The following is a 7,171-nucleotide window of genomic DNA, read 5'->3' as shown; positions in this document are numbered from 1 at the left end:
GCTTTGAAATTTGAAAATGTTTACATGTGAAAGGTCTTGTTATTTTAATACTTTTGCAAATGCATGTTTAAACTAATTCAAGTTATTCAAAAATGCAGTGAGAAATTTCCATCTTTTGGGTCTCCTCTTAATATGAAGCATGGAAGGTCTTCTGGTGGCTAAACGCATTATCAATAAAACATGCATGTGAAAAAAAAAACGCATGTGCTTGGAGTTCTTCATTCAGTAATAAAAATTAGTTTGTACCATGACATTCATATTCAGTTTAAGAAGTATTCTTAAGTGTTCACTATGTGCCAGATACTTACTAAGAGTTGGGGATACTTAGCTAAGGCTGCTATAACAAAATACCATAGACTGGGTGACTTAAACAATAGACACTTATTTCTCACGGGTTTGAAAGCTGGGAAGTCTAAGATCAAGGTGCCAGCAGATTCAGTTCCTAGTGAGAACTGGCCTCCTGGCTTGTGGACAGCCACCTTCTTGCTGTGTGCTCACATAACCTTTCTTCAGTGCATGCCCAAGGAGAGAGCATGATCTCTGTGTTCCTCTTCTTTTAAGAACACTACTCCCATCATGGGTACTCCACCCTCATGACCTCATCTAAACCTAATTTCTTCCCAAAGGCCCCACCTCCAATTACCATCACATTGGGGGTTAGGGCTTTACTAAATTAATTTTGGGGGACACAACATTCAGCCCATCATAGGGTAAAAAGTCAAAGATGACAGTGTCCCTGACCTCATGGAGGCCTTATTCCAGTTGAAAGAAGACATAAAGGAAGGACCTCAGTGCAGAGTGTTAAATGCTATGAGGACAACAGAAGGGCCAGGAGGAGAGGACATGTGTGCTGAGTTAAAGGATGAACAGAGAAGTCAGCCAAATAAAGGGAGCAGGAAGGCGTATTCCTGGTAGAGTAAACGGTATAGGCAAAGGCCCTAACATTGGAAACAGCATGGTTTGTTCAGGGGAAAATGCAAACAATATTATAAAAGTGTAAGGTGCCATTTGAAGAGTGGTGGGAGAAGAGGATGAAGAAAGAAAACATTCCATCTAAGAGGACCACATGTGCCTTTCTAAAGAACTTGTGGTTTATCGCATTGGCACTGTGCTTCTCACACTAGGGTACTCAAACCCTGGGGACAGGCAAGATTAACATGGCCCAGTTTCTTGGGTCCTCAATTTTACCCAAAACTATGGGAAAGAAACAAAGTTGAAGCTGAAGTAGTATTATTTCAAAACACTGTTTGTAAATATTAAAACACCCATCCTTAGGGTTACATCCTTAGGGTTACCTGAGTTGGAGATGCACAGCTGGTATGTAATGGGGAATCGCTGATGGCTTTTATGCTCAGCAGTGACACAGTCAGATTTATGTTCTAGATCAATCACTCACTCTGGTAATGGTATGAAGAACAGACATGAGGGAAGAAAGACTACAAATGGGAAAGTCCCTTAGGAGCTGGGCATTTCCTCTTTCAGGAAAGAGATACTGAGTAGCTGAAACAGGGTAGGGATGTAAGTGGGGAGGATTTGAGCACATTTGAGGAACTTGTGGAAGTAAGGTCGTTAGCACTTAGTGATTCACTATGGAAGTTAAGAGAAAGACAGGAGTCAAAGGTCAACCCAGGGTTTGGGCTCAGGAGACTGGATGGAGAGTGATGCCCTTCAGCTAGCTGGCGAACACGGGAGAAAGTGAAGTTAGGAGAAGATTACAGCTTCAGTTTTGAACATGTACAGTTCTACATACCCAGGGATCTCCCGGTGAATATGCTCAGAATTCATGCCTTCTCTGATTCTCCTCGTGAAGGTGGTCAAAATTGGTGGGGCATTTTGCTTTATCTCCTTCACGACTTTCACTGGATGTCTCTGGAGTTCATACATGACCTCGTCTCAGCTCGTAAACTGTTTTCTTTGATGCCTCTCGACCCCTACGACAGAGTAGCAACTGCCTGGGCATTTTCTTCGAATAGCATCAACCCACCAGTTCTGTGCAGTTCCCCAATTTTCTGATCTTTTCAATGGAACAGCATGTGTGACTGACATGATGACTGCTGGTAAATAAGTAAACTAGAAGAAAATCCATTATCATATCACCCACCAATCCTTTAGCTCCTAAGTCCCTATTTCTGAACTTTAGTTCACCTCCAAGAACTTCTTCATCTTTTCCAATCTAGTTCCTGGTCTCCCAATTGTAATAAAATAGATACTGATCTCAGGTGGGGAATAAGCATCAGAAACAGATGAACTCATAAGACACAAATCTTATGTCCCTATCCCCCTGTTTTCATGCAAATGTCCCCAGTAATTAAATCAGGAAAAGAAAATGTAGCAAAAACATACCAGCCAAATGGTTTCAAAATTTCAGAAGAAGCTGTAAATATGGTCCTTTTTAGAAGATCAGGTTCTCACTAGAGTATGAGAAAGGGTAACAGTTGTTCTGATGAAGCAGTTTTTAAATTCTTGTCAGTGATTTGAAGAGAGATAACTGATGTATGTTGAAGAAGCTGGCAAAATTTTTAAATAGTTCGGACGCTACAGGGAGCATTTTTTTTTAAAGCAATGTACTCAGAAGTGTTGGCAAGACTTTATTTGAACGTAGCAGTGCTTATGTGAGGAAGTTATTTTGAATTACCCTAGTATAAATATGTATGATTTTATTTGTATTGAAAATTTCCTTTGCAAGTGAGTGACTGAGGGACTGTTATATCTCTATTGCTTGGTAAATGATTTAGGTATTTCATTTTGGAAGTAAAATATTATACTCAGGATTCAAAAATAATATCAAAATCCTGTTTGTGACCACAGTGCTTTTTGCACCTACATTAATGCCTTTTAACTCTTATTTGCCATGTAGAACAAACGGCATCTGTTGTTTCAAGTCTGGCTTTTTTACATGACATTCATGCATGCATGCATTCATTCATCCAAAAGACATTATTCAGTGCCTCTCATGTTCCAAGCTCTATGCTAGGCAGTGGGCAGACAGTAATAGTATCGAACTGTCCCTCCTCATAACGAATTTCAGGTAAACATTCTGTTTCCTCCAGGTAATTTTCTGCAGCACAGTGAAAATCTCAAATCCTAGGGTCATATCTTATTATTTAAAAGCTAAGCCTTTTGAAGGTTGCGAACAAGGCTATCTTTAAAAGGTAGTTTTTCTTCTGAATAGAAAGCATGGAAAGAAAGATAAGAAGAGGTAAGGGCCCTGAGTGAGAAATAGGACTTGAAGCAGAGGGAAGAAGAGAGAGGGGAAGGGGGCAAGTATTATAATCAGGACTTAATACTTTTTGCCTCAGTATCTTTGGGCAACCAGTTACTGGTCTACATGAAAATGAAGTTGCTGGCAGGAAAAACACCCAGCCCACTGGCTGATGCAGCCTGTCCATCTGAAGAAGGAGATGGAATTCCCTGGTGGTCCAGTGGTTAGGACTCAGCACTTTCACTGCCGAGGGCCCAGGTTCAATACCTGGTCGAGGAACTAAGATCCCACAAGCCACGAGGCATGGCCAAAAAAAAGGAAAAACAGAACAAAATTCCCCATCTTCTCTGTTTTCTTTATTTACCTATTGTGTGGTATTAGAGGGTGAGGGGATCATTTATCTTAAATTACAACTACACACCTGCCTTCTTAAGCAAACCATACTTTTACTAATCTACTCCATTTTTTCTTTATGATTTCCTTCCTTTTTCAGAGAAAACCTCTTATTAAATTTTAATATATTTACTTAAAAATAAACCATGAAAAGACTCATCAGAGCCATTTAAAGAGAAAGACAAATATATACACACAATTCTGCATTTGCTCCTTCATTTTTTTTTTCAGAATGTGTGTAAAATTGACACACAAGAAAGGGAATAAAACAGTTTGTGTTAATAATGTAATCTGGTACATAACTTGATGAAAAGGAGGTTGTGCTGGTCTAAGTGTTCCATGGTCCCTGCCTGCTAGGCTTATCTATCCTCACATTTTTTTCAGCCGGGCAGCTTGACTTTCGGGATCTTAGTTCCCCCGACCAGGGATTGAACCCACACCAGTGAAAGCACCACTGGACTGCCAGGGAATTCCCACTATCCTTATTCTTATCTCAGGCCTTTACAAGTGCGAAATAGGAGATCAGTTTACATCCCTTTAAAGCTTCTTAATGAATGGCAGACTCCACACACAACAACAAATATTTCCTATATAATAGGCACTAGTCCAGGGGACTGGGAAAGAGACATTGGTGAGAGGTCACCTTCCTTCGTCAAATAAATTACTATTTAGAGATCCGAAATGAAGCAATGGTTTAAAATTTTCCAAACGATGTTACTTTGCTTTAATATCATAAAAAGCATTACTTTGCCCCCAATTCAAAGTCCAATGTGATTTCAAATGACCTTCGCAAGCATATTTCACCTAGCCTTGAACTCCACAACTACACAAGAATCCTCACCAACAGAAGCAAAAGTGCAATAGAGACCATCTCTACAGAACTACTATAGCAAATTATTGTAAATAAGTTTTCAATATCCCAGATAAATGCTAAATGATGGTAGGTAATAATATAGCTCAGGATCATGCTGATTTCTCTAAAATGAAATTCCAAATACACAGTACATAGATAGACTAAACTTTAGAAGAACAAGGTTTTAGTTTTTCACTCCTGTTTTAAAAGGCCACGTATTGTCTGTGAACTTTCAGCTTTGTTCTGTCTCTCTTGTCTAGAAGGGTGCTAGCCATGGGCCAAGAACAATAGGTAAGCCAGCTTACTTCAACCCAGAAAAATTACCCCGTTGCACAGGAGCCATACCTATGGTTCCACAGTGGCCAAGGAAAAACCTAACAGGAATCGAATTTTTTTTTTTTTTGCGTGTAGCAAAGTTACTTCCAGAGAGAGCAAAAGAAGCCTGGTTTGCACTGTAGCAGAACCATTGGAACAATATGCTCCCTGTGTCCACAACCCAGTCCTCCCCTGACACCCTCCTTTCTAGGGCATAGGGTAGAAAAGTCACATACACAGTAGATCATGCCAGGGCCTGCTGACACAACCGTACTCCTGAATTTGCAGGCAGCAGAGTGTAGCAATGTCTTTAGTATACACATATTCTTACCTTTTTTTTTTTTTAAGCAGATGTTTCAGCACTCAACTGGGGGGTGGGAAGAAGATACTGCAGGCAAACTTTCTCAGCGCTATTCCTTCCCTTCTACCCCCTTCACAGTTCCTTCAAACTTCAGAAGTTTGAGTTAAGAGTAGGTAGGTATAGAGCTTTGGACAGTATTAAGGGCCTCTTCTTTTTACCTTGAATGAGTGATCTTTGACATTTCTTTGCCACACCAAACTGGCTGCCAGAGTGCTTCCTCTTATGCCAGGTCATATAGGGAGAATTAGGTGGAAAGGTATTTTTTCTTACAATTGTAAACAGAAGTGTGAAATACAGAATGAAATTGTAAAGTATATTTATTTACCTCAGAGGTTAGAATCGTGATGCTTATAATCACGAGCACTCCACCTTTTCTACGACAAGTTAAGAAGTTCCATATTACTTTTGCAACTTTGTTCTCAGTAAGCATTGATTTCTGTAAAATGCAAGAACCAGTTAAACAATTCCTAATAAAATCATAAAGTAAATAATTAAATAAATGGCACTAAAATAACTAAAAATGATGAAATAAGTATCATCTAAGATACATGCTATATTCACTCTGGTTTTCTGTAATTTAACTTCATGTATTTTCCAGGTAATTCACAAGAAGGAATTCCTATTTATTGATATGCCTACCCTGTAGCATTTTACATATATTGTCATATTTTTTCACCACAGCCAGCTTAAATTTAAGTCCTCTTTTGCTCATTTTAAAAATGAAGTTCTCAGGGGCTTAATATCTTGTCCTCAATACACAATTAGCACTCACAAAGCAGGGAGTCAAATCCAGTTCATCTAATTTCAAAGCCTATATCTTTGCCACTATAATATGCTGTAATTGAGGAGAATGTAAAGAACCTGGTGTCAAATACATTGAGGTCCAGTTCCCAGTCAACAAGCAATTTAAAAATTATACAAGAAAAAAAACAATTTCCAGATATGCCTGTATCATGATCTCTCCTTCATCACTAACTTGTCCTGTGCTTACGTCCAGTACTGGGGCCAACGTGAGCAAGCAGGAACTTGCCCATGGGAATGTCCCTAAGTCAAGGGTCCTGGTGAGAAGACTGAACTAGGAAAGACACTTTACCTGGGAAGCCAGAAGCAACAAAGCCAGAGAAACCATTCTACCTGAGCCAATACTGTAACTGGAAAAATGAGCCTAAGCACTAGATCCAAAAGGCAAAATAAGCCACACATGGAAAAACAAGTACTAACCAAGTCATCCAGGAGGTTTGGAAGTGGGTCACAATGCAGTGTGCAGAGTGGGTGGGCACAAGTGGTTCAGAAGGATGTCTGCGAAAGGTGAGAAGACATTGGATGTCACCTGTATGTGGCGTCTGCTGGGAGGATGGATCTGGCAGATTCAAAGGCCGGTGAGAACCAGACACTTGAATTCTGGAGAAAGTCGTTGATTCTCTCTAGGTCACATCTACACTGCCAGGCCTAGAAAAGCAGGGTTTTTTCTTAGCTACTATTATTTCATAGTTGTGATTATCATGAAGAGAATAATTTTTGAGAGTAAGGTTTTTATATTTAAGTACCTGAAACATCACCGCAAAAAAAAAAAAAAAAAACCACTTTTAGAACGGTGCAAAATTAGAACATCCAAGATTTATAATTTCACCTTTTAACAGAATAAGGACTGTTAAAGAAGACCACAAAGCAGCATGAAGTTATTTCCAGGTCACTAAACAATCTATAGGTGCAAACAGTTTTTGGTCCCATTGCCCTTTACAAAGGAAAAGAAGAAAAAGGTACAGGTCACTCTGAGCCCCTAGGCTGATGTCCAAATGGCCCTTTTGGTAGTTTCAACGTGAAAGAAGCATGGAATGGATCCTTTGAGAAAGGAAACAATTAAGGGACCCTTTAAGTGTTTTGAGGAGTCTTAAGGAAAACAACAAGAAAAAGAAGTCAGTATTGGGATTAAATATTGCAATAGTTTTTTCCCATAAGCATTTGCATTGACTTTTCAGCTTTTGCATCAAAAAGAAAATCTGGCCTTCTGGATGTTTAAGAGACTAAGGAATTTCATTTTCCACTA

The 7,171-nt window shown here is 39.4% G+C and overlaps 1 long non-coding RNA gene across 1 annotated transcript; it reads right to left on the bottom strand.

Moving 5' to 3' along the window:
- Nucleotides 1-1,756: 1,756 nt before the first annotated feature.
- On the bottom strand, nucleotides 1,757-6,793 carry LOC125964980 (uncharacterized). Its single transcript, XR_007478374.1, has 3 exons — nucleotides 6,346-6,793; nucleotides 5,450-5,560; nucleotides 1,757-1,931 (listed from the first exon to the last, which is right to left on the bottom strand). It is a non-coding gene; the product is annotated as an uncharacterized LOC125964980 (long non-coding RNA).
- Nucleotides 6,794-7,171: the final 378 nt, after the last annotated feature.

This window comes from Orcinus orca, chromosome 7 (genome assembly GCF_937001465.1).
Source record: "Orcinus orca chromosome 7, mOrcOrc1.1, whole genome shotgun sequence".
Taxonomy (NCBI): Eukaryota; Metazoa; Chordata; class Mammalia; order Artiodactyla; family Delphinidae; genus Orcinus; species Orcinus orca.
This window is presented reverse-complemented; position numbering and strand designations above follow the sequence as displayed.